This window comes from Dermacentor andersoni, chromosome 5 (assembly GCF_023375885.2).
Source record: "Dermacentor andersoni chromosome 5, qqDerAnde1_hic_scaffold, whole genome shotgun sequence".
NCBI lineage: Eukaryota > Metazoa > Arthropoda > Arachnida > Ixodida > Ixodidae > Dermacentor > Dermacentor andersoni.
In genome coordinates this window covers 195790710-195818043 of record NC_092818.1, presented here as the reverse complement: position 1 = coordinate 195818043, position 27334 = coordinate 195790710, and the positions used below count along the sequence as shown (strand labels likewise).

At 45.3% G+C, this 27334-nt stretch overlaps 1 protein-coding gene across 3 annotated transcripts in view; it reads left to right on the top strand.

Moving 5' to 3' along the window:
* bru3 (CUGBP Elav-like family member bruno 3) overlaps nucleotides 1-4486 on the top strand; it is a 710212-nt gene extending 705726 nt beyond the window's left edge. For all 3 annotated transcript variants that reach the window (XM_050179555.2, XM_050179554.3, XM_050179552.3), the window contains exon 14: nucleotides 3371-4486. The gene's annotated coding sequence lies outside the window, so the exon portion shown is untranslated. The remainder of the gene's footprint in view (nucleotides 1-3370) is intronic.
* The last annotated feature ends 22848 nt before the right edge of the window (nucleotides 4487-27334 follow it).

Below are 27334 nucleotides of genomic sequence, written 5' to 3'. Positions count from 1 at the left end.
ACAACTTGCCGCAGAAGGGGAATGGTCCCACAGCCTTCGCATCCACAACCACAACTTTCTGGTAAAGTGAAAACAATATTAGCAGGAAGTATCAAGAGTCATTAAGAGCGCACACAAAAAAAAAGAAGGAAAAGATCGAAAGGGCATTCAGTTCGTGAGGAACGCGTTGACCGCGCAGCATAGACCTCTGCGGATGAATATAGTAGAGGCCCCGAACGAAAGCACTGCCAATGCGTCGTCCTTAGAGCGACGCTACACCTTTTCTGATTATCCACCACCAGCCTATACAGATGCCGACCTAATTAAGCGGAGCGTCGTTAACACGTGGCGTCTTAGCAGCCGCCGAGCGTTCTGCCTTTGCGCTGTAGTTCGTGGCTATATTGTCGGCAGTCGTACGGAATCTCAATCTGCTATATTCCTCACGTGGCGTCTTAGCAGCCGCCGAGCGTTCTGCCTTTGCGCTGTAGTTCGTGGCTATAGTGTCGGCAGTCGTACGGAATCTCAATCTGCTATATTCCTCGTCGGCTGCTTAATGTTGGTCTGCGGACAACCGCTGCACACTGCCGACAATAAATTTTGCTATAGATTTTACGATAAGAGTAACGCAGCCAACATAGCATGGCGAACAAAACACATCAGGACCACGGCATTCACTCACGTGGCACACTTGCTTTTGCAAGTTCCAACGGGAAAGCGTTTTAGCCAAGTTTGCTATAAATATTAATTAATTTTTAATCTTTAATTAGGTCCAAGTATTATGAAAAGACCGTGTTATTAAATCTCGGCTGCGGAAAATCGTCGCTTTTATTCCCGACCATGCGAGTACCTTTGCGCGGAAATTTAAAGCTTCCTGCTCTGAAACAATCTTGAAGTTAGCTCCCGCTTTTCATTAATAAGATCCCGACGCCAGCGACATCGTTACTTTATTTTTATACCTGCCCGTTGCGATTATCGCAAGAGATGGCGGCCGCCTGCTATTCGTAAGCTCCAACTTAGGAATGAAATTGCATTGGCCGCCGTCTTGTGAAAGAACTGCTTTGCTGAGCTGACATTAGGAAAAGGATATTGCCGTCATGGCTCAAACATAGCCGTGTCCGAGAAGCGAAGAGTAGCAGTAAAACAGTGACAAATATTGTGACAATTGACGTTTTGAAAATTAAAGTACGCCGAGCGTGGCCTCTGAACACGTTCGATTTTGCTTATCCAAAAAAACAAATAAAGAATAAGAGAGAGAGAGATAGAAATACGTGTTGCCGTCGTTGTATTCCAGGAGCTATCCAAAACGTTTCGTTTTACGCAATAGATCCGCATTGCCTACTTTGTCGATCATCATGTCTAGCCATTTTTATACTCCAATAAATTATTAAATAAAAAGTTGTTTGTGATTAGCCATAAACATATGATCGTGGCCAACAAAGATCTGTCCTCTCAGTTCCCATTCTTCTCGTTGAAAAATTGTTGTAGTTTTCTGAATATACATCCTCGAATTCAAGCCGAATTAGCGAAATAAAAGCGAAGTATTGGGACTTCTTTTTTTTAGCATTTTTTAATTGCTATGAAATTTCGTGCTTGGCATATATATGCTAATGGAGAATATTTTAATCATCCATGTGGCACCATAGTGTCCCATCTCAATTTATGAAGAAAATATTTAATCCCGACGAAAAAAAAAGAAAAAAGAGAGAAACGTCAGATTCTATTATAGTTCCTGCATTTGTTATATCATCACGTAACACATGCTCCGTAACATGGAAACAGTGCAACGCATATGCGCTATAGATTTGAAGCTAGTAGCGTTGAATGGCTTAATTTTCTGGTAGTACATAGTTGGTGTGGAAACCTCAAGCACGTCGCGAGGTCCACGTCATCGCCTAGCCCGGCACAGTATATATACGCTGCGCGAATCGATTAAGGAGACGTTCATTTCGAACGTTTGCTAACATGCTGCACAACGTAAGCGGACATTCTGTAGGGAAAAAGAATTGCGCGATACAGCATATGTTCATATTACATAGCGACAGAAATGGGTAGTTCGTCACGTACAATAATGTTGGTATGCCTTAGCTGCGATCCCGTGGGCGTTGTGACATCTTTGCGAAGAAGCAAAGCGGTAGCGATCGGCAGTCTTTCCATTTGTCGCTTTGAATGCGGTGCACTCTATGAACAACACAAGGCCAAACACACCTGCTCACTGGTGTCGTTGTTTTCAGTATTGTGAGCATGTTGTGGCGTTCTTTCTTGCACGTTTATGCCTGTAGAGCGCAGCACTTGTTTATAGTTCTTGTTTCGACATGCAAGTGCTAAACCGTATTGCACTCGGTTGGCAAGCTTGTTAACTGGAGCTAAGATGTTTTTGTTGTACCTAGATTAGTTGCGTGTTCCGTTCAAGTTATATTTAAACGAAGAAAGTGTTGCGGCACCGTCATTCTGAGAAGCTTTCGTCACTTATAAAGTTTTCACTGAAAAATTAGAAACGTCTAGACAAATGACTGCATTGCTGTGAATCGAAACTTACGAATAGTATTTGCCACTAAGAAGGTTTGCCATGTAATTTGTAAATGTCTGTTAACCTAAACACAGTTACATTCAATTTCTTTGCTTGACTATTCTTTTTTTATTGCGCATGCCTTATGATGACATTCTTGGATCCAGAATGGTTCAGTCTGTGTGCAGATGCAAAGATATAATGATAAATATTTATCCCGGCGGTGTTGCAAAAAGGGATACAGAGGTGGTAAATTTTTCATCTTTGTCTCAGACAAAATGCGCGGTAGATATGTTGGTGAGAAGTCAAAGGACATGCTTAATATTAGAATACTGGTAAGCACAGGTCCAAGACGGGACAAAAGAAAGGCAAGCACAGTACAAGCGCACGCGCTTGCATTGTGCTTCTGTGCCTTTCTTTTGTCCCGTCTTGGACTTACGCTTATCAGTATTCGGTTGCTAAGCATGAACCACCTAGCCCAGCGAACATTGTCCGCGGTGTCTCACAAAGCAGAAGCCGCCCGAACAGCGCGAGGCAGACGGCAGGGTGAATCGGTGTGGCGTCACGTTGTGCAGCGCAAGAAAACGGAGGACAGTCACGTGGGTGTCTGTGTTGTGTGTCTGTCTTCGTCTTTTTGTGCTGAGCAAGATAAACACCGTGATGCGATGCAAGGTGGGGAAGTGAACGTAGAAGTTTAGCCCTTTGCCGCATGAAAAGGGCTACCTCAATGAAAAGGGCTAAAGGGGTAGTAGAGGGGTCTGGCACTTTTTGGAGGTGCTTCCATCTGCTTGTAATCTTGCTATAGTACAGCAACGGACCGCCTAGCTTTGTCTCGGTAGGTCTTGCTTCATGACTGCTTTTGTTTTCTTTTCCTTTTTCTTTCAGATGCCAAGCGTTACAAGACCTTGATGGCAATGCCTGTTTTTCGTGGGCGATTGGAACTTCAGAGTTGTAGCTAGACGAGCAGTGTATTATAGCCGCCGCCACTGAGCGCGTCTTAGACGGCAGGGGTGAGAGCAGTGTTAGAAGGTTTGTTAGTTGGCCGGAAACAGAAAATAACGCTTCAGGGCTCAATGAACGCATCCTTTTCGGCTTACCAGAAGAGCTTCTACTGTTACTACTACGAAAGGCGCGCGAGAAACAGTATGACAAGTAGTCAGTATAGCCAAGTAGGTTTAGTAGCCAAACCCAGCCAGGCCTTGACACAGTGTATAAGCTTTTACCAGTGTTTACTTCAAGGACAGGAAGGCGCAGGAAGGGTGTGGAGCATCAGTTCTAGAGGCTGCGTAGCCGAGAAACTTATTTCCAGGTGTCGCACTTAGTCTTGCTGTGAATACTCGACGCGCCGAGAAGGGCAGGCTGAGGCGACGCGCGAGGCTTAGCGCCAGTCTCGCTATTCTCTCTTCCCTCGCCCCGCTTCGCCGCCTCTGCCGCCCCCTGGTGGGCTTTTCCCGAAAGACGACGATCAAGCGGAAGCAAGAGACGACCGCTGCGCGCGCCGTCGGCACCCAGCTCTGCTCGGGAAAGGCGCGCCACACGGGAGCATCCATATCAGTATCGGCGCTGGAAGTGCCATCGCCATCGCTGCGGCGCCTGCGCGCGCCCTCTTGCGGCCTGGTTTGGCACCGTGACTGTTGTGCGAGTGCGCGCGTGGGCCACTTCTTCCTTCTCTGCACGCTCCGGCCGCACTGCGCACTCCCTCTCCACAGACACACACACATACACAGAAGCACACGCACGAACACACGCTCACTCAACACACGGATTTACACGAGCACACAAATGCATTTCGCATGGCCCGACAAAGAAGGACCTGCGCATGCGTGAAACCGACTCTGTTGACAAATGCGTCTCAGCAGCGCCAAGTTCTGTAGTTGATGTAGAGATGTAGTATTAGTAGCGGTCACCTGTACATACGAAGAAAAACAAGCGTAAACACAGCAGTATATACAATACACTAGCGTACTGATAAAATATATATAAATATATATATATATATATATATATATATATATATATATATATATATATATATATATATATATATATATATATATATATATATATATATATATATACACATGTTTGTGTGTGGGTGGTGTTTCAGCTAACTTTAGCCGGAGTTTAAAAATATGCCGATGCACTCTAAGAAGACGCGACCAAACTCATGCTGCTCACTTTTGTATGTAGTGTGTCGCGTTATATTTTGTATATTGCTTAATTAGATTATTAGTCCAGCTTAAGCAACAAACTTCTGCAGCAACGAAGCTAGGAAAAAGATTTACAATTAGAAAGTTGTAGAGCGGTTTGCAAAACGTCCGAATAAACAGTTTCTGTCTTTCTATGTATTAAATATTAGTGTTTCTCAGCTTACTGCCGATGCTCGCGACATACGAAAAAAAAAAAAAACACATGCCCGCTTGCGCGTCATGATTGCACTGCTCCCAAACGTTCCGCGCACCAACAAACATAGCATTTAGCCGGGTGTGCTGCTGCCACTGCGTCTGCTTATCGCTATCATGAACCGACGCGAGGGAAGCACATCGCTGGCGTAAATCGAAGAGCCAACGCCTTCGTCACTGCCCTGTCGCCTTCTAAGCGGCAGCACGTCCTGCTAGATACTATGTTCCTTTGTACGCGGACAGTTTGGAAGCGCTGCAATCACGGCGCACAAGCGGGTATGTCACGTGGTATTCCTTTTTTTTTTTTCGCGGGCATCCGCAGTAAGCTGAAAAACACTAATACTTTTTAGATAGAAAGTTAGAAACTGTCTAATCGGACATTTGGCGAAGTGCTCTACAACTTCTGAATTGAAATTATTTGCCTAACTTAGTTGCTTCAGAAGTTGGTTAATTATTATTGACTAATTATCTAATTAAGCAAAATACAAACCATAGCGTGACACACTAAATACAAAAGTGAGCAACATGCATTTGGTCACGTCGTCTTAGAGTGCATCGACATATTTTAAACTCTGGCTAAAGTTTGCTGAAACACCCTGTATATATAATAAAAGGTGAAAAGACTATATTATATATATATATATATATATATATATTATATATATATATTATATATATACACACACACATGCCAGAGGATTTCTAGAAAGGAAGACGAAGCGAGAAAAAGTAACGATTTCGTACAGGTCCCACGCTCGAGTGACTTGCGTGGTTGTTTGTAGAGAAGACTATTTTTGATCACACGAAGTTTTTTGTGAATGATGCAGCCAAGGCGAGGGAAGCGGCATCCGCGAATGCTTGCCTTCCCTGTTTCTTGGTTCCAGCTCTGGCCCTGGATCTTTTCTCCTCGGTTTCGTGAATCCACGTGCGTGTCAGTCTTGTTACTGCAGCAGGGGTGAGAGCTTTCCACCTCCGACGCTGCTTGGTTCATTGTCGTGTTTTTCTGTTTTCATTTGCATGGAAACGTGGTGGTGCGTGCTCTGTGAACAGTGTGACCGTGAGTGTGGCTGCCGTTAGCAACGGGCACTGTGTTCAGCTTCCGGTGCGTCGACCGAGAACATGTGTGGCTTTGCCTGCCACTCATATGCTGAGCGAGATCGTTTTTGCTGTGTTTTGCGCTTTTCGAATCCTACAAACTTAACAGCATCGAGCGCTTGTTTGCATTCTGGCCTGGTGTCTGGTTTCCCAGCGTCACCGTGGAACTGGTGAACAGGCTGTTCAGAAGATGTTCCCATGTTGCCTTCGCATAGGGAACATCTGTACAGATTTGTTGCACCATATGAACAAGCTTCCTGTATGTCGTACCAAGACTGACGCTGGGCCTAGGCATGAAAGGGCGCTTTGTGGAGTGCGCAATGAATTATTTAGGGCCCCTCCTTCCGATAGTTGTCTTTTATTTTACGTGACATTATGTCTTTTGAGCGTTGCTCCTAAAAAAAAATAATTGCAGCGTCTCTTTGGAAGCTGTTCCCTTTTCACATGGGATAGAATATTGTAGTAGCAGCAACGAAGGCTCTTAAATATTTCAGTATCAATAGATCTTCGCCACTCGTTAACCGAGGAAGCCGCAGACGCTGCACAGGAGAAGTAAAAATATGTTTGAAATTCTGACAATACGCCTGGGGAAAACGCGAATCGCTTGCGGAAGTACGCGCATCGGCACAGAAAGCTCAACAAAAGCTGTCGATATTTATTTTTCCTCTCGGAATTCTACCTTCAAGCATTGATGAACGTTTTATGTGCGTAATTCATACTGCTGAAGAGCGCTGAGCCACATTTGGTGGTTTCCTCGGCCGACGCACCGGCAGTGCCTGTGTAGAGTGTGTAGCCGCCAGATTGACTGTTTTCTTTTCTGGGTGCTGTGTGAGCTCGTTTTGGTCTCTCAAGTTTCACTTGTGGTCTGAATGCCGTTGAGTATGCGAACTGTGTTAAGCAGACCTACAGGGTAAATACAAAGAAAAAAAAACATGTGTACCTTTCCTCTGCGCGTCTTTCCTCAACCCTTGAGAGAAGTTTAGGGCTATCTCACAACACTTGATAGCGTTCGCAGCAGCTGCTTACACTCAGCATTTTGCCCGCCTCGCGTCTTCTGCCTTACGCACTCATCCGGTTGGGCTCGGGCATCAGCCTGTTCCCACTGGCACCAGACCTAAGGCTGTGGATTTCTAGGTTTCACTTTCGGCATCGTCGTGCTGCCTTCTTTCATTCCACAAAAGGACTTGCACGTAGTCTGATCATTCGCTCCAGCTATGAGGACGAGACTAACAGGGTAGTGAGGTCAGATGATCGAGGTGGCGGGGCTCTCCGCGACATACCTTTTGTGCTTACCCTTTGGCAACGCCGAGAGCCACCCCGTCATACCTTTCTTCGTAGCTCGTTGCTTCAACCGTGTAGCGGGCCCAGTGACTGCGCCTTGGCGCTTACTGGCGTCGCTTCTTCAATTGCACACGCACAGATCACGCGCGTCGCTCCTTATCAAGTTCACTTCGAACTTGTGCAGAAGCACCTAAATACGTATTCCAAACGTATACCTCTAGCAGAACGTTTCGAGAGAAAAAAGGACAGGTCATAACGGAATTGGACAAGATTTATTCGCCGAGGAGGCGTGATCAGAGTGAAAACAAAATGCTTCGCAAATGGCCCGTTTCCTTGTTTAGTATGGGTACAGTAAGTCCCGCTCGCTTTAGCATGTCGCGCATGCCACGTTTTCGACGCCGACAGGTCCAGCACTTCTTTCAGATCCTCTGCCGTCCAGAGGAGAGAACTCTGCACATTCCTTGCTCTCCTGCCCCGCTTCGCTCTCTTATTTCCCTTCGGCTGCGCTAACCATTCCATACGAGGACTGTCCACTTTGTTGAAGGCCTCGCAACAGCGACCAGCAGATGCAGTCGCGTTCGATGCGTCCTGCTACGCCGGAGTGCGTCAACCTGCGCGGTGTGTCTTGCCTCCTCCGCCCTCCCACATGCCTGTCGGCCTGCTATCCACGGCTTTCATTCACCGCGTCGGCCAAGCTGGCTGGATCCTGCGTTTAATGTTAGAGCCGCGACAGAGAACAGCCAAAACTCAGTCCATGACCGCGATGCGCATTTCGGTCTCTGAGTAAACGTCGATGAAGGACTGACGTTGAGATGTCGTGACTCGGAGCGCAGCCAAGCCGGCGTCTAAGCATTTACAGATTTTCTATGACCAGGCCGTCATCTTTCTTTCTCCGACGGTTGTTCGCCCCGTAGTGTCCTCCATGCGCCGGAGCGACGTAGTCCGGTCAAGTTGTTGCCAAAGATGTTCTGTTGAAACCTTCGCACGAGCCGGCCTCCGTGTCTGAGTGGCGCGCACCGCGGCCGCAGCAGGGCTGCTTCCCTGGGTAGCCGCGTCTCCGGCCAAGTCGAGGCGCGGAGCGAACCGCTTGGTTTCTCTGAGTCACGAGATGCCTTGGCGCACATTCGTTATGAACACCCTGCCGACCATCGCACGCTTCTTTCGTTACGACTTCCTTTTGCGCATAGGATGCGAGTATTATCATCGCACACTGGTTATTGCAGAAATATATATATAAATAATATATATCACGCCTATAGATCCACATATATATATATATATATATATATATATATATATATATATATATATATATAAAGATATATAAACAAATCATCTCCATCGTCACGATGAAAGCCACGCAGACGCATCCAACGAGGCGGCGCGCAGCTTTCACCCTCTCCGTTCGGGGTCGATGCGGCGAGGGTTTACCCTCCAGCACCGGCGCGTTCGACGGGAGCTTCGTAACCACTTCTCCCTGTTTCCTGTGCGCGTTATTAACCATGTACATACGCATACATACACACATGAACGCACACGCACACATCTTACCGGTCAGTATGGCGACGGTCACACCGGAGATCAGCGCAAGTGCTTGTCGCTGGCAACGCGTTCTCTGGCGTATGATTTCGAGCCACGAACCCGGAGACCAATGCCTTCCTCCTCCCTGTTCTACACGCGAGCCGATAGGTGCCGCGTACTTAACTGCAGAGCCAGGACAACACAGGGCTGTGCTCGATAACCAACTCGAAAAAGGCCAAAGCTTTATAGTTGTACAAGCGCGGATGTTCCGTCTTTTCTGTGGACTTACTTTTCTTTACAGTTAGACAGATTGTGCGGTTCTTGGGCGTTGCAGTTTCACGCCATGCCGGAACACTCCTCTCTATAAGTCCATTTAGGCTAGGTCACAACTCCATTGATGTCGAATGAGCCAGCCACGCTTTCATGTTTTGCAAGCGACTGTGTTCGCCATTAGGGAAGGACCTCTTCGTGAACTAACATCGTCAGCTGTAGCGGAGCCGGCAAAGAGAAATGTGGGACGCTGACGCACCTGTATAGTGCAGATCATTTCTTCGTTCCTTTATTTATGTTGTTGTTCTCTTACAAGTAGGATGACTGCCCGCCGATTCTGCCGTATCACTTCATTGTGCAAAACTGGTATCGCCATACAAACTGCAACTATAGTCCGTTTACGCGCTCTAGGGAAGCTTGGGCACACGTTCGTGTTTCTCTCGTTTAGGGCAAGCTCTTCAGGCATGCCTTTGAGCATCAGTCTTCCGAACTGAAGTCGCCATTTCATTTCCTTTTTTTTTAAGTGAGAACTTTCTTTTTTTTTCAAAGATTCACTGGTCAATGATGGACTATGATATTTGTACCGTTACCGTTTCTTCTTGGCCTGTTCCGGCCTTCTGTTCTCTAGAGAAAGCGTTGACGAACGCTTATTCTTTGCTTGCGCGGGCGACAGCGGGACGCAGCAGGTGAAGCATTTGTCTTCGACTGCACACCCACTGTCTCCGATTACTCTCTTGTTTTTCCTGTGTTGACGATGCGTCTTTTGCACCAGTCTCCACACCTGGGCGTCTCTTTTCTCACTGCGCCATCGTACCTCAGCGCAATGTCTCGAGAGGCGACGTAACGTTCCTTTTTTATCGTAGCATTTCTCGAACGTTGCACTCGGTGTACGGGCAGTTTTATCGGTTCTCCTCATTATTGGCATAGCCTTTCTTTTACCACCTGAGCGCGTCATTTGTATTCATTGAGCGGATTTCTTTTTTTTTTTTTTTTTTTGCTGCGCTTTCGTACATTTTTGCGTCTAATTGTCGTGTCTGCCGTATAATTTATTGACTTTTACGGCTATCACGACTGTTGAATTCTCTAGTCTTTTCAGTAATTATGTATATTTCAGTTGCGACTTCACGTGATAACAAGTCTAAGAGTTATGGGCAGTGTTCTCACGGGATGTTGGAGTATTGATTTTTACCGTTGTTTTCCTTCTGCGTTCTGGCAGAAATTTGTTTCTAACGATGCTTTATCAAATATTTTAGTCACTTAATCATGTACAGTGCGCAACCATGCAAGAACTCGAAGTTCTTTTCGATATACTTCAGTATTATACGTTTTCATCACATCCAAAGCTTTCATACGCATTCAGCAAGCAAAAGCGCTGTCGTTTCTGCTTATTAGTCATTTTGTTTTACACGTTGTTACTTGTGCAATACTTTCGAACGAACCAAAGGAGTTAATTGCTTGTTCTTCGCTATTTCCCTTACTTTTATTTTTTATTTTTGCTGAAGATTAGGGGACCGAATAGCATGTTCAGTGACTCCCCATATGCGGCTCTGTGCCATGCGATAAGCTATTGTGACATGCGATAAGCTTATCGACTTTGCAATTTTACTTGTCTTGTGGAACGCACATGTCTACGCTTAAGCGGCATACAGCTGATAATTGTGTTTATGAGGCCTATTTGGTCGCAGTGAGCTCTGATGTTTACAGAACGCATTATGCGTCTTTTCTTACAGAAACCAGCATGAAAAAGAAATATTAGTTACGTTGCATTCACAAAATTGCCGTATGACAATAACAGCCGGTAATTTTTTACGTTCTTGCACGCTATTAATCCGTGAGGTTTCCGTTTTTCTCTCCTTTTTTTAAAGAGTACATTTTAGCGAAGATTCACGTAGGATTGTACGAGACGCTTCGTATAGGCATGCGCAAGTGAACCACTCTTCTTGCGTTTGCCGTGAATGCTTCGCGAACTTTGTCATCTTCTGGAATAGGTTCACGTACAGTGGAACGACGTACGAGTAGATAGCATTTACTACAAATGGTTTCATCGACATGTACCATGTTTCCTCCAACTTGTTTAATATTTCATACATGCATTAACTCCGTGGTCAGCTTAATTTGCGCCCTCGTGTATGGTTTTCCGTTTTCTTTTATAACCGTGTACCAACAGCTGCGCCATGTGACAGCCACGGTCATCTGATAAGCGCTGCTCGCCGCGGCTCCAGACTGTACATAGACGGAGAAGACACAGAGCTTCTAGACTAGTCCGCCAAAGCTTTGCGCGCATGCGCGAAACTTGCCAAGCTTGCTACAACCTAGATGACGACAACAGGGATGGCCCTCACAGTCCGAGTGGTCGGGCGTACCGGACTGCGGCCACGCTTCGTGTGCCATATCATCCCTCACCCGCTTCGAGATGTAGGCCTCTCTCTCTCTCTGTGCGCACCTCATTGCGCACCCAGCTTTGCTTTCCATCGCAGGGCCGTTTCGACTGGCCTGGTCGTGGTGCGTGGAGGATGTCTGCGCCGGGCTTTTCCCGGGGCCACTGTACCGCTCCTGCAGTTGCCTGGCGGCCCATGCTGCTTAACATACCCTAGAGGAAGGTTTGCACAGCGCGCTGTAGCTCTAGAAATTCCATAAAGTGCACGAGGGTAGGTTATCCGTGTAAGACCCTGTTATGCGCTGCTGTTCAGTCAACTCAATGTTGATGCCTTGCGTGGTGACTTCACCTACAGAAGTGCAGCCAAGCGTGTTAGCGACGCTGATTGCTCGAACGCAAGTCGCTCTGTTACGTCACTCAGTGAGGCTTGACGAAATCTCTCAAGTTGGCACGTCCCGCAAAAAAGCGTACCATGATGAGTATTAAAAAAAAATTGTTATGCTAAAAGGTCCCGTGACATTAGATGCCAACTTATGGCGAACATCGCTTACGAACAAAAAAGTATTGTTGATTTGGCCTCAACTTTAATCTCACACTGGATATTAAGCCATAACGCGCCTTTGGTATCGTGATTATGCGAGTAATACGAATAAAAAATCTAGCCGCGTGCCACACCTCACTTTATGTCATGGTGTTTATGTAATGGTGTGGTCAGGGTACGCGCAGCGCTGGGCAGTAATGTTCCATGCTGTGGGCCAAAACCGCCAAAGACTGCGAATAGTGTCTCAGCTGGCTATTTCACGCGCACGAGCTCCGCGTGGCCTCTCGCCTGTGTCTGTAGCGGCGAGTAAACGGCGCACAGACACCGGCCTGGCAGGATCGGTCAAGTCCGCGGGGTCGACGACGCAGCGCGAGCTATGCCTTGTTTTCATTAAGATACACACTCACTCACACGCACTCACTCTCGCTCGCTCGCTCTCTCGCTCTCATGTACACACGGTATTTTTAATGCATATCAAGCTTCTTACCACTCGCATATAGGCTGTACTTGCGTAGAGCGCTTCACCCCATCGGAGAGTTGCTTCTCTGTGGCTGCCTGCTGTTGCTATTTGCGCCAGGCGTTCAGGTTATAATCAGCACCCCTCGTTAAAGCATAGCTCATTTAAATGTTTTGCCTATTTATTGCCTCTTTTTTTCACGCACCATGGACAAACCTTTCCGGGTTGTATGAAGGTTTGCTAGTTCGTATTTTCTCGTCGCACAAGCTCATGCTTAAAAGAAGAGCAAGCATTTTACGGCTTTTACATTTGGCAGTCGGCTGCTGCTGCCGCATCTGTGTTTCCGTTTGGCACTCGATTTTAATGCTGTTCAAGGAATAATCACTGCGGGAAATTTGTTCAGATGCCTGGCTCTTGCAGGATTTCGTGTGAAGATCTTTTTTAGACAACCTGGATTTATTCTTCCGAAGTCATTTTATTCCGCTCTCCTCCTCGGAAGCGAACGATCTCAACGTGGCCGAGCACACGGGGGGAAGGGCGGGGGGGGGGGGGGGAGGGGATTGATTGGGCTCGGGTATTAAGCTGATTCGTCATCTGCAGTGCTGCTCGCGTCGGGTTAGGCTTAGAATGTCGTAACCAGTGCTGCATCGTAAGGAAACATCGTTCTTCGTAGAGATTCATTGTATTCTTTTTTCTGTCAAACATTCGTAGGCAATGTCGAATACCCGTGTACCACGTGATCCTGACGTGGTCCGTAGGAGTTATACAGCAAAACTCGTGTACTGCTTAACAAGTTTACTTCTTTATCTAGGTGAGAATTAAGAAATTAAGTAAATGTCACACCGGCAATCAATTATTTAGCTTCTGTTATGTATTCGCCGTTCGTACACGCTTGTTCACCTGCCAAAAGAACTGCTTCAGCACTTGGAGTCTTTTGTTTACGTAGGCTGGATCGACCAGCATGTCTCCGTGCATGCGTTATGCCTGTGAACGAGGAAGCCTACCATTATTGGCTCGCCTACAGCGCGCAGCCTGGCTCATGAGAATGGAGCGAGCACCAGCGTTTACTCCATGTCAGCAATGGTACCATGTAGGTATCACGTTGACCCAGCAGCTCATGTATCTGGTACGGAAGCTGCTTTAGGCGAGTCTGAGCTAATACTTAAACATGCAAAAATGTTTCAAGATGACTACTTTGGTAGTCAACTTGAATATATATATACATTAGGTCTTGCTTTCTGAACGAGCTTCTCCAACTTTGTATTTTCCCTCTAACACCAAAGCATCTTAATGAAAAGATCGCGCGATATGATGCTTTGACATCGCTTTTTCATTTTGCTCTCTCTAATTTGTGCCATCGCTTTACCAAGCAGACAAAATGGGGCTGTATGATAGGGTCAGGTGTTGTACAGAGTGCTTCTGAGGCTTCATTTGTTTTCAGGCAGCTGTAAGCTGAATGTTAGGCGTTTTCAGCTGACACCTCTGTTCTCATGTTCATTGAGTTCGCCCCGTCCCCTTTCTTTTTTTTTTTCTTTTACAGTAACTGAGCCACAGCACACAAACAGGAGCGCTGTCCCTAACTGTTACTGCGGCAGCGCATTCTGAAAAGTTGTTTCTTACATTTTCTAATCACGTGACGCTCACCTCTGTAACCCTGGTGTCACAGATGCCTCATTTTTGCTTTGACACGATGACATAGATGAAACAATGCCATTACCTTGTTCATTGAAAAGATTGCATTGAACTTGTACTCTATAATGTTTACCTTCTGAAAAATAAAGACTGCGACGCATAAAACAATGAGCTGTCTGAGTTCCTGGAAAAAAGAATTTGCTGGATGTAGGGATCATTGCAGAAGCCCGCCAGTTCAACATCAGTATTTTGTCACGTGGTTGGTGAGTAATCTGAGTGTTTCTTACACCTTACGAAACAGCAAATTTCTTAAGTAAACCTAACTTCGAAAATGAAGTTACATTGCGTAGAAATAAAGAAGTGGTTCATGTTTTCGTTTTACTGAATTTTACTCGCACAGTTCTGGCGTCGATATTTCGCCGTTGAATCGCAGCAGTAATTTCCTGGGCACAAGCAGTGAAGGAATTTATGCAATAGAATTATAATTATACAAATTTATGACATCATGTCTGCAACTAATTGAGGCTCATACGACCGAACAAACTGTTGCGTGTTAACAAAGAGTAAAAGGTGAAATGTGATATTATATTGCTACGGGGTTAAAAACAGTCAGACGTATATTTACAGAATATTTACAATAATCGTAGCGGCTGACAAGATGGTAGACAGCGCGCGAAGTCCAGAGCGTCGTCGTCTTCCGACCAAGCTGACAACATCTCCTTCGTCAGCGTGTCACAATATGTAAATTATAGCATACGCTTACCAGAGCTTATAGTGTAGTCAAGGTATATAGGCTGCTAGTTTTTTCATGAACTAGTTAAACAAATTGGTCTTCGTTTATATGTGCTTAACCTTGTGAGCAGTAAGCTATGCATTGGACAGAACACCAAACTGGCCAAGGGCATGGTGGTAGTGAGTTACAGCAGAGCCGTTGGAAGCGCTATACATAACGGCAACCGGTTGTAGCACCCATGTTCCACACATAGCAGGAACATCCATGTTCCTGTTAAGTCGCCGGAAGGAAAACGTTTCAACGTTAGGCTCAGACAGGCGTTCTAGCTATTCCAGAGCTTTGACAGTACGCAAAAGAACAGTATTATATTTTTGTATTACGCGTACTCTCAAAAAGTAGTCTATAGAAGGCATATGCAAAAGATGAAGATATTTGTTAGTATTGCAAATCCTTCGCCCTTTTCTCCCATTTTCCTAAGAAATATTAGTAGGAAGTATGCAAGAAGCTGGTACCACATATCCGTGGCCGCGGTTCAATGTACACACTGACACCACGCAGTGAGTAAACTGCACCTGCCTCGTTCTGCTTGGGGCGTCCCAGGTGCATTGCTTCTTACTCCAGACCTCAGCGACCGCTGTGGAGTATTTGCTGGCGTGAAGTGAATAAAATGTCTACCAGAATGCATGTGCATGCGTCTCTCTGAGCGCAACACCGAGTTTGTATGAGCTACGACAGTATTCAATATTGTGTGCGTTCTATCCATAAATATTTTCCGCGTGCATGATAGGGCTGTCACGTAACATGTTTCTCTACGTGTGAATGGTAAGGGGCAACGGGCGGAACTAGGCTTCTCAACACCGCAAAACAAGCTTTTGTCGTCCAGACTGCTTATGAAAAGTTCTTGCGCAAAAATGCACGCTGCTTTGCGAGGCTGTAAATATCTTGAGGTATGTCTCTTACGCCGGGATGGTGCGATCGGTCGAGTGCTGGCACCAGAGTTGAGATGAGAGAGGTCCACTTCCGGCTTAGATGCTGTTTGCCTGTCTGTGTGATTCTCTCTCTCTCTCTCACTCTCTATCTCTCTCTTTCTCTGTCAAATTGATCCACAAGGCGAAAATAAGTGATATTCGAAACTACAGCGTGAGAAAGACTGAAGAAGCCGTAAAAACGGACGCAGCCTGAAATCAGTGAGAAGGAAACTTGGCATAGGACAAACCAAGATGTATGCACTGAAAGACAAGCAGGGTAATATAATCAGCAATCTCGGAGGTATAGTAAAAGCAGCGCAAGAATTCTATACTGATTTGTACAGTACTCAGAGGTGTAAGTAATGAACAGTCATGAACATGATACAGAAACTTCTCCTATAACCAGCGATGAGGTGGGAAGGGCCTCAAAAGACATGAAACGAAGAAGAGCGCCAGGAGAAGATGGAATAGCAGTCGATTTAATCAAAGATGGAGGAGACATAATGCTTGGAAAACTGGCGGTTCTTTATACGAGGTGTCTATCGACTGCAAGGGTCCCAGAAAACTGAAAGAATGCAAGCATTATACTAAACCACAAAAAGGGAGACGTTAAAGAATTGAAGAATTACAGACTCATTAGCTTACTCCCACTATTAAATAAAATATTCATCAAAATAATCTCCAATAGAATAAGGGCAGCACTGGACTTTAGTCAACCAAGGGAACAGGTTGACTTCATGGAGGCATACTCTACAATGGCTCACATCCATGTCATTGATCAGGTAATCAAGAAATCCGCAGAGTACAATAAGCCTCTCTATATGGCTTTCATAGATTACGAAAATGCATTTAATTCAGTAGAGATACCAGCAGTCATAGAAGCATTACGCAATCAAGGAGTACAGACCGCTTACGTAAATACCTTGGAAAATATCTACAGAGATTCCACGGCTACCTTAATTCTGCACAGGAAGAGCAGAAAGGTACCTATAAAGAAAGGGTCAGACAGGGAGACACAATCTCTCCAATGCTACTCACTGCGTGCTTGGAAGAAGTTATTAAGTTATTAAACTGGGAAGGCTTAGGGGTAAGAATCGGCGGCGAATATCTCAGCAACCTTCGGTTTACAGAGGGCATTGTTTTATTCAGCGACAATGCAGACGAGTTGCAACAAATGATTTAGGACCTTCACAGAGAGGGTGTAAGAGTGAGGTTGAACATTAATATGCAGAAGACAAAGTTAATGATGAATAGCCGGGCAAGGGAACAAGAATTCAGGATCTCCAGTCATCATCTAGAGTCTGCGAAGGAGTACGTTTGCCTAGGTCAACTAATCACAAGGAACCCTGATCATGAGAAGAAAATTCATAAAAGAATAAAAATGGGTTGGATCCCATTTACGGCAGATATGTCAGCTCCTTACTGGAAGCTTACCATTATCATTGAAAAGGAAGGTGTACAATCAGTGCATTTTACCGGTGCTGGCATATGGGGCAGAGACTTGGAGAATGACAAAGAAGCTTGACACCAAGTTAAGGAGCGCTCAAAGAGCGATGGAACGAAGAATGCTAGGCATAACTTTAAGAGACAGAAAAAGATCGCCGTGGATCAGAGAGCAAACATGTATAGCCGATATTCTCATTGACATGAAGAGAAAAAAAAGGGGCTGGGCAGGTCATGTAGTGCGCCGGTTAGATAAACGTTGGACCATTAGGGTTACAGAATCGGTGTAAGGAAAGTGAAACGCAGTCGAGGACGGCAATAGACTAGGTGGAGCGATGAAATTAGGAAATTCGCGGACGCTGGTTGGAATCGGTTGGCGCAGGACAGGGGTAGTTGGAGATCACAGGGAGAGGCCTTCATCGTGCAGTGGGCATAAAACAGGCTGATGATGATGATGATGATGATGATGATGATGATGATAATGATGATGATGATGACGACGACGACGACGACGACTTTATTAGTCTAAACTCACTTAGTGTTCCGCATGAGTGTCCCTTATTTTATGACTCGTTTGACACACCTAACTAAATGCGATGTCGAGTACAAGTGGGAACGCCGCAGGCTGACGCATTTCACGAACTCAAATGACGCATGCAGTCGTCGCCGGTACGTGCGCACTTCGACGAGGACGCCGATGCCGAAATCCACACTGACGCCAGTAGCCTATAGCCTCGGTGCCGACCTAGTCCAGAGGAAAGACGGACTTGAACGGGTGATAGGTTGCGCTAGCGGGTCGCTGTCAAAAGCGGAAGGCAATTATTATACGACCGAAAAGGAATGCCTCGCCATCATTTTGGCTATAAAAAATTCCGCCCTTTCTATATGGCAGGCCGTTCAAAGTCGTCACCGAACATCACGCGTTGTGTTGACTAGAGAATTCAAAGGACCCTTCAGGATGGCTGACGCGGTGGAGCATCAGTCTGCAAGGATGTGACATCATTGTGTTCTACAAGTCCGGATGAAAACAATCTGATGCCGATTGCCTATCACGCGCCCCCATTGATCCGCCGCCGCAATGAGACGATAATGACGACGCCTTCCTTGGAATAATAAGCGCGGAAGACTTCGCTGAGCAGCAACGAGCAGACCTGGAGCTAAAAAGCCTCGTCGGGTATTTAATAGGGAACACCGACGTTGTCCCTAGGGCATTTAGGCCAGGATTGTCTTCGTTCACGCTTCAACACAGCCTACTCGTGAAGAATAACTTCTCACCAGACCGCGCCAACTACCTTCTTGTTATTCTTTCAGCGCTGCGTCCAGAAGTGCTGTACGCCCTATATGACGATCCGACCGCTGGGCAGCTCGGTTTCTCCCGGACGCTATCAAATATGCAGGAAAAGTATTACTGGCCGCGCCTGACCGCTGACGTCGCCTGTTACGTGAAGACATGCCGAGACTGTCAGGGACGCAAGACACCACCCTCAAGGCTAGTGGGATTACTACAGCCGAACGCTTGCCGACCATTTCAGCAGATAGGGATGGGCTTGTTGACACCCTTTCCGACGTCAACATCCGGAAATAAGTGGATCGTCGTGGCGACGGACTACCTCACCCGCTTCGCTGAAGCAAAAGTTCTGCCAAAAGATAGCGCAGCGGAAGGGGCGAAATTCTTCGTCAAGAATATCCTGCTGCGACATGGCGCCCCAGAAGTCCTCATCACCGACAGAGGAAGGGAATTTACAGCGGAGCTCACCCAAACTATTCCGCAACACAGTCAGAAAACCCACAGGAGGACAACTGCCTACCACCCGCAGACGAATGGTCTTACGGAGCGCCTGAATAAGACCCCCGCCGACATGCCAGCAATGTACGTCGACGTCGAACACAAGACCTTGGGGACTGTCCTGCTGTACGTGACCTTCGCTTACAAGACGGCGGTGCGAGAAACAACAGAGAAGACGCCGTTCAAGCTGATTTACGGCAGGAACCCGACGATGACTCTCGATGCTATGCTTCTGCGCGTCACCGACGAAGAGAATCTTGACGTCGGCACGTATCTCCAGCGCGCCGAAGAAGCCCGACAGCTCGCCCGCCTGCGGATCACGAACCAGCAGAGGACCAACAGCCGACACCATAACCTTCGACGACGCTACGTCGAGCACCAGCCCGGCGACCGCGTTTGGATTTGTACGCCATTACGCCGACGAGGATTTAGCGAGAAGCTTTTACGCCGCTATTTCGGACCCTGCAAGATCATCCGACGCATCGGCACGTTCGACTATGAGGTCGTACCCGACGGCATTTCGCTATCACAGCGGCGCGGCTCACGACCTGAAATAGTCCACGTTGTGCGACTTAAGCTGTTGTATACCAGCGCTAATGAACTTTGGGACTTCGCGTAGCTGACCTTTGGACTTTCTTTTTTTGGACTGTTAGTTTGGACTTTGTTTCCTTGATAAGTGTCATTTTGTGTTTCGCTCCCATTTCATATTTGCAGCATCGGGACGATGCTTTTTGAGAAGGGGGCATTGACACGTGGACTTGTCTATCTTTTTCGGGTGAGGGCTTTTCACCGTGTAACAAATTATATGTACTGGAAGTTTCTCGAATGTTATCAATGGTACTTTTTATCACCGAAGCTTGCGTGAATTGTGTAGAACGTTCTGGAGGACACGCGGGCACCATCGATTACTCTGGAACCCTTCGATGGCTCGTGTATAAAAGCCGACGTGCTTGACCAGCAGATCAAATTTTCGACGATCGCCGACTGTGTTCGCCGCTGTCGTTGTTCCTCGAATGTAGCCTATTTTTGAGTGCACAGGTTCGCCCAATAAAACGCTAGCTTCGTCACTCACAGTTTCGCTGCTTTCTTCACCGTCACTACCAGGTGACAATATATAATTACAAATATTTTTCTATCTCTGTATCTGCATGAACGTAAATCTATTCCTTAACTAACGTGAACGTTATACGTCACGCCGATTGATTTTCTGTTTAGGCTTTCTTTCTCTCTTTCATTTCCTTTTAACCTCTAACCGCCGGCTTCTTGGCCACTCTCCCGTACTGGGTAAGTGAGAAGCAAGCAAGCAACAAAGTAGCCAGGGGGCAATTAATTGAATTGCGTTCCTCGGTTCTGGCTTCTCCTGCTTTGGGGGCTGAGGTCAAATATAGTGTGGTATTTTCTTTGCTCAGCTTGTAATTTCACGTTGCCTTTTTTTTTCTTATGTGTTTTCGTGTTAGCCTTGCTTGATGTCTGTAGCATCACTTGGCTACGGGGCTTACCCGTGGTCAGCCTCGGTAGCTCCTCAGGAGCTGCCGCTTGAGTTTTTTCTTCGCAGTGGAGCCGGCACTATTCCTGTGGCCATGGTGCCGACCGACGGCGGTACGATCAATATGAAAAACCCAAAAACGATTCAGGGCGAATTGCAGAAGGCCTCACCCCACTTCCGACAGGTCACAGAGGTCAGTCAGTTCGGCAGAGGTGGTATACTATGCTGCTCGCCAGACCACACCTGTGCCACATTCGCTTTCCATCCTGTGAGCTGTTTCGCACCGCCACATCTCGCATGCTCTAGAGGCATTGTACGAGGGGTGGACGTCACTTTAACTCCTGAAGAGATTTTAGAAATGTTCTCGGTGGCTGGAGTCATCTCCGTTTACCGGTGCAGTGGAGTGATTTACAATAAGAAGATACCAACAGAGTCAGACATAGTTAGATTTGCTGGGACGATGCGGCCAACAGAAATTAAGGTCTGGCCCCTAATTTACAAGGTAGAAGCTCTAGCTCCACGCATTCTACAATGAAACAAGTGTTGGCGATTCAGTCACAGCGTCAGGGGCTGCAGATCTGCACCCCGCTGCCGTGCTTGTGGAAACAGCCACAGTTTTAGTGATTGTTCCTCCAAAGAAGAGAAATGTTGTCTCTGTGGTGGTGGTCATCCCGCCAACTACTCGAATTGTCCTGCAAGATCACAGGAAATTCAAATTATAGATGTAATTGAAAGGAGACGTTGCTCACGCCGGGATGCTGTTGTTGAGGTCCAGGATAGGTCTAAGGAATATGCAGGAGTGACAGCCCGTCAGAAAATGGTTGCAGACTCAGCCCTTTCCGATTTTATTGCGACAGCGGTCGAAAAGGCGTTGTCAAAAGCTATGGAACGATTAACATCAAACCTGTCGGAAACTCTAGCTCAAGTGTTGACATCACAAATGATTCAGCTTTTCAGTCCTTTAGCGAGTTCTAATGCTAGTTCGCAGATTCTTACACAGACCCTAACATCGAATGCTGAACAACTAATGGATCCTTTATCAGTTATTCTACAAGACGCAGACAATGCGAGGCCATCAACTTCAACTCAGCAGACCGACAACGGATGCTTGTCTGGATCAGTGTCAGAAAACAACAACCAGGATGTAGAAATGGACCTCCCGACGCTTAAACGCACAAGATCACCTAACGATAATTCATCGATCTCTGTCCCGCACTCAAAAACCGAAAAGTTTGTGAAAGGTAGTCTTTCCAAGTCAGATTCTAATCCTAACTCTTCCAGCTCTGACCCTCAATCAAAACCCACAAAGTAGGGTAAAGACAGTCTTTCGAAGAAATATTTGTTAAAAGACAGCATTTTAGAGCAAGTGGTTTCTAAAGTAGGTTTAATACGTCATAGGTTACTTAAAGGTACTACAGTGGAACTGCCGTTCCATTATTTCTGCAGCTACTGATTTAATATATTTTTGTTCACAACTTTCTCCCAACATTATTCTTTTGCAGGAAACTTGGCTCTCCAATGGCCAAGATTTTCATATAAAAAATTATCGTTCATTTCGATTGGACCATCCATCGAGAGGCGGAGGACTTGTTTTCTTGATAACAACTAAAATCTGCCACGAAGTAAAAATTTCCTAACAGTATATGTCTACGGAGTATGAGATACTAGGAATAGATGTAACTATTCCTGGTTGTTCCCCATTTTCCTTAGTTAATACATATTTTCCCACAGGCGTACATGATACTTGTTCCCTCGATACCGTTGTCAAATCCTGTAGGAAATAAATTGTGATAGCCGGAGACTCTAATTCGCATCATGTGTCTTGGGTTTTCAAAACGGACTCACGTGGAAAGCAATTGTCGGACTGGGCAATTAATCAAAATTTTTGTTGCTTAAACACGAAGTCAGCTACCTTTATTCAGGGTCTTTCCAAATTGTCATTGGGTCTAACATTTGCGAGTTCAGTAATTTCCGTAGCTTCCTGGTCTACTGTCGACTCAGCCTCAAAAGTGACCATCTACCTATTAGGTTTGATATTGTCTGCCCTGTTATTCCCCTGGAGTCTCCGACGCGTAATATTGTCAATTACCAGAAATTTCAGAGTATCTTGAAAACTGTCCTCAATTCCCAGAAAATGGTACCCAATGACATCAAAGCCCTGAGGCTTTGCGCTGTATTAAAAGGTTCCTTTAAAAGTCCAAATTTATTGTTAACATAACCAAAAGTACTACCTCTCCTTGGTGGAATTCGGATTTCACGCGGGATTATAGAAGACGAAAAGCCGCGGGGGAGAAATTACTTTACAATCAGTGTCCGAGTAATTCGAATGATTATAAATTCGCAGCTGCTGCGTTAAAGAGAACAGTATCGAATGCCAAACACGAGTATGACGAAAAACATTATGAATTCCTCTCTAAGCCCAGCAACAGAAAAGCTCTGTTCAGATTCCTTCGATATAGAAAATTCATACCGACATCAGCGAATACTGAACCGATAATTCTTTCACCACGCAAGTTATCTGCTTCTTTAGAATTCATAGGAAAGGGCTTAGCGCAACGCTTAATATCACGTTTGCCGAATGGGCCACTAAGGCCTCCCATCGCCGATGACTTCATGGAAGTCACAGTGTCAGAGCTCTCTAATGTCTTTAGATCTCTGCCAGCCTGAGCTCCAGGTCCTGACGGCATTCCCAATGACATGCTAAAAACGTTGTTTGAAATTTCTTCTGGTGACATTCTGAACACAGTGAATTATTCTCTAAAAAATGCTTGGATTCCACCAGAATGGAGGACAGACAAAATTATTCCGCTGCTTAAAAAACAAGGAGCTGCCTACAACCTTCACAACATTAGGCCTATCTCACTTACGTCAAATATGGTAAAACTAATTGAAAGTGTTTTATATAATCGTATGATGAATCATATACCTGAAAGTTCGTTACTGAGCCCAAGTCAAATAGGTTTCCGGCCCGGTCTCTCCATTTGGTGTGCGCATGTAGATTTCGAAAGCCGCATCCAACTTGCTCAGCATAGAAAAGAAGTTAGTGCTTTAGTGACTTGACATAGCAAAAGCTTATGACAGCGTTGAGTACTCTCTACTTCTGGACAGATTACAGTCCTACAATTTTCCGAGATATATAACGGCATAGATTTTTGAATTTCTAAGAAACAGAAAATTTTATTGTTTTCAAAACGGCTTTTCGAGAAAGTTCGGTCAGACAAGAGGGGTGCCCCGGGGGGCTGTTCTGTCTCCTATGCTATTTAACCTATTAATGAGTTTAGTACCACTGCACCAGGATGTGGATCTGTATGTCTATGCAGATGACATTGCATTTTTCGCTACAGCAAGAGACATCACTTCCCTTCACCTATCTTTACAAACATACCTCTGAACTCTACAGACGTCGCTTCACAATCTGCATCTGTCACTAAACGTAAACAAAAGTGCAGTCCTTGTTTTTCCGCTTTCCGGGCCGTTACAGTTGTCGTTAGTATATGAACAAAGAGCCATTCCTCAGGTAGAGTCGCTTAAATATTTGGGTATCATATATGACGGAAAACTTAACTGGCGTTCTCACATAGAGGATATTGGAACGAAGGGGACACGAGCCTTAGATTTACTGCGTAGAATCAGTAACCGACGTTCTGGTATGCGAAGTGACACACTAATTATGATTTATCGTATGTATGTACGACCGTTTCTAGAATTCGGCTGTGTTTTGTTCTCCGAAAGCGCAAAATATAAATTGAGACCCTTTGTACTGTTAGAAAGAGAAGTTCTTCGACTATGTTTAGGTCTTCCTGAATTCGTTACTAATAATGTATTATGCCAGGAAGCGCGCCTACCTACTTTTCACACGCGATTCCGCATGCTTACGATTCAAACCTACTTAAGAGCTTATGAATCTTCGCTACGACGTGGACAATGTGCATTTATTAGTGAACCAAATCCATTTTGTGAGAACACGTGGTCGCGGTTCCATACCCCACAAGTTGTATTTGTGCAAGCACAATAGGCACCCTTAAATGTTTGCCTTAGAGAAATAATTCCGCTTCATAAGTCTCCAGGATCGCTCAAAACTGAATTTGCAGACATTTTACCACACAATGCGAAATTTCTGCCCACAATAGTTCGTAGTTTCAACAATTGATTTACTTCTACTTCAGTTTAGAAAACTCAGAAAGTAAAAGCACAAGTTCACAGTTTAAATCTTACTATTATTATTCAGAATTTAACTCACATAAGTTTAAGTACATCCTTTTTTTATTTATTTTTTCTTTTGGATTGTATATTCATTTTCTTTTTTTGTGTGTTTTTTATTTATTAATCAATTTCTTTTATTTATTGAATCATAATAGCACCCGATTCGTAGCCTATCCCTCATAGTGGGTTTGTGCCATTAATTGAGGCTTCATCATCATCATCATCATGTTCCCCCTCTTTGGGTTCTTGTCGAGGTGTAACCTGTATGACATGGGAGGCGCGGCCGTAAGGCGACGCGAAGTGTTTATACCAAGCAGTGAATTCGTAGTGCAACGCCTAGAAGGCATGTAGCCAGTACGTAATGTGTCAGGAGTCTGCAGCGAGGGGATGGCCTACGTGCCCTTTGTATTCCCTGGTTGACAAGGTTGACAAACGCTTTCAGATCGCGCCCGCCTCGAGTATGGCTTAAAGATAGGACGCAACCGTAGGCTATTCGGAATGAAAAGCGCTATACATGTTTCGTGGAAACAATTTGTTATGTCAGGCGTTTTGACATCTAGAGATTGTTGCGATAAGGAAGTTTTGAGGTTTATTTAGTTAGTTTTAGAAGCTCACCGATATACTGAAAGAGATGGTTTGCGCGCTCATTAATTTTTTGAAACTTTGTTTATTTCGATATGTCGTTCTTTCTTTTTAAACCGATAGGCTTCTCTTTTTTTTTTTTTTTGAGACACGTTTTCAGCACCAAGTCTACGTTATTTGTTAGAAGCCTTTAGTGGCACGCTTGCGTATCAGATCGCTTTTCAGAAGTGGTCGCAATATTTTCTTTCAAAGAAAGACGCGTAATTTGGAAGAGCCCTTATTTAGCCGCACAATTTTAGAAAGTGTTTATACTGTTCCTTTAAGGCGTGTCTTGCTCGGACACAAAGAAGCAAAGCGTTGGTGCGTGTCTCGCACGTGTATTCATAAGACGACAGCGTTTTGAGTATCGATTTGACGTGCATGAAAGTATTTAGAAATAAGCTCGAACCTTCGAGTAGCTTCAAGCGCGTAATTTACACATTTTTTTTTTGTTATTTCTTTAGCGTGCTTCCTTTGTGAACAAGAGAAAGAAAATGTTAGTGGGTGAGTCGCACAGAAATGGAAGATTTGCTGAGTCTTATTCGGAATATGTGGATTGCTTTGAGAAGGAAGCTTCGTCTTCACGACTTGTGCTTGTCTCGCCAGACTTTTGCTGGGAATTCATTCTTTAGTGTGACGCCAGTAACCGTGATCTAGGCGTCGTCCTTGCCCAACTCAACGGATGCGGTGAAGAGCATCCTGTGCTGTACCTCAGTCGAAAACTGACACCGCGACAAGAGGCGTTTAGCACCTCGGAGAAAGACTGTTTCTGCATAACATGGGCCGTTCAAAAGCTAGGATGCTATATTCAAGGCACGAAATTCACGGTCGAGGGCGGCCATTGCCCTCTCGCATGGCTGAAGCTAATGTCAACAACAACACACACAAAAAAATCATGGGAGACTGCTGAGATGGATTCTCACTTTGCAGTTATACAACTTCGAGGCCAAGTACACGAAAGGGAGCCAGATTAAGCAGACGGTCTGAGCCGAGGATTTTAAGCAACGAACTCCAACTATTTTTTTAAACTTCTTATCCATGTTATTGAGATAGGCAACTAATTTCTGTCGGCATTCGACGATTCTGACAGTAATCATCAGATTGCCTAGTCTAGTCACCTAGGGAAGACGATGGTATTGAAAGCGGGGACTTTTGGTGCAGTGGGGAAAGCTGACGTGTGCTGATGGGAACTCAGACGCTTAATATGCTTCTACATGGAATGGGCTTCCGTATCTGGAGCAAGTATAAATAATGTAAAATAACCCCTTTTTCTTTCATTCCTACTACCGGATGTACTCGTCAGTGGGCTTGGTGGATTCCTGGCCCAAACGCCACCTCGAGCCGCAACAGTACCTTTAAGGCTCATGATGTAGAAGAAATCCGCCTATATGTTTTGTATGTAAGATCTGTTAGAATTAAGGCATAAGTATATCTGCACTAAGAACCTGCTTACTACAAGATACAATACGCATAGGAAAGCAATCCATTTTCTTCTGCAGTTTTCCACGAAAGTGGTGCAAAACACAAACCAATGTAATACTACGTTCTTTGTATGAGCATATAGCAAGATATCCAATAAATAGCCGAATGTATTGGTGTACTGATGACTCATCAAATCAAATAATATGCTACTCCAAATTTTACTTCTCTGGCTATTCTTTAATAATTTACATTGCTGCATGTCAGGCATCCGTTATAAAACTACAAAGAAAACAAGTTTTTCACCCGATTACAGCGTGAGAGGCCCGAAAGCGTGTCCCCTGTCCACTCGTGTTCTGTACAGCGTTATTCCTGAATGCAAGCGTCAATAAGTGTCACTGCAGATGAAGGCATCGTGTTTAAAAAAAAAGTAGCGGACCGTCTATTTTAAGCACCTGTAAGAATTTCCTTGCAGGGTGCATACCAAAAGCGTAACACAGACCAGCGTGTCATCGGCTTCAATAATAAAGCTTTTCCGTCCGTCCTCCTTCTGTGATTCAGGTGAGAACTACCCTGGTAAAGAAACTAGGCTAGCACTACAACTATCGCGTATC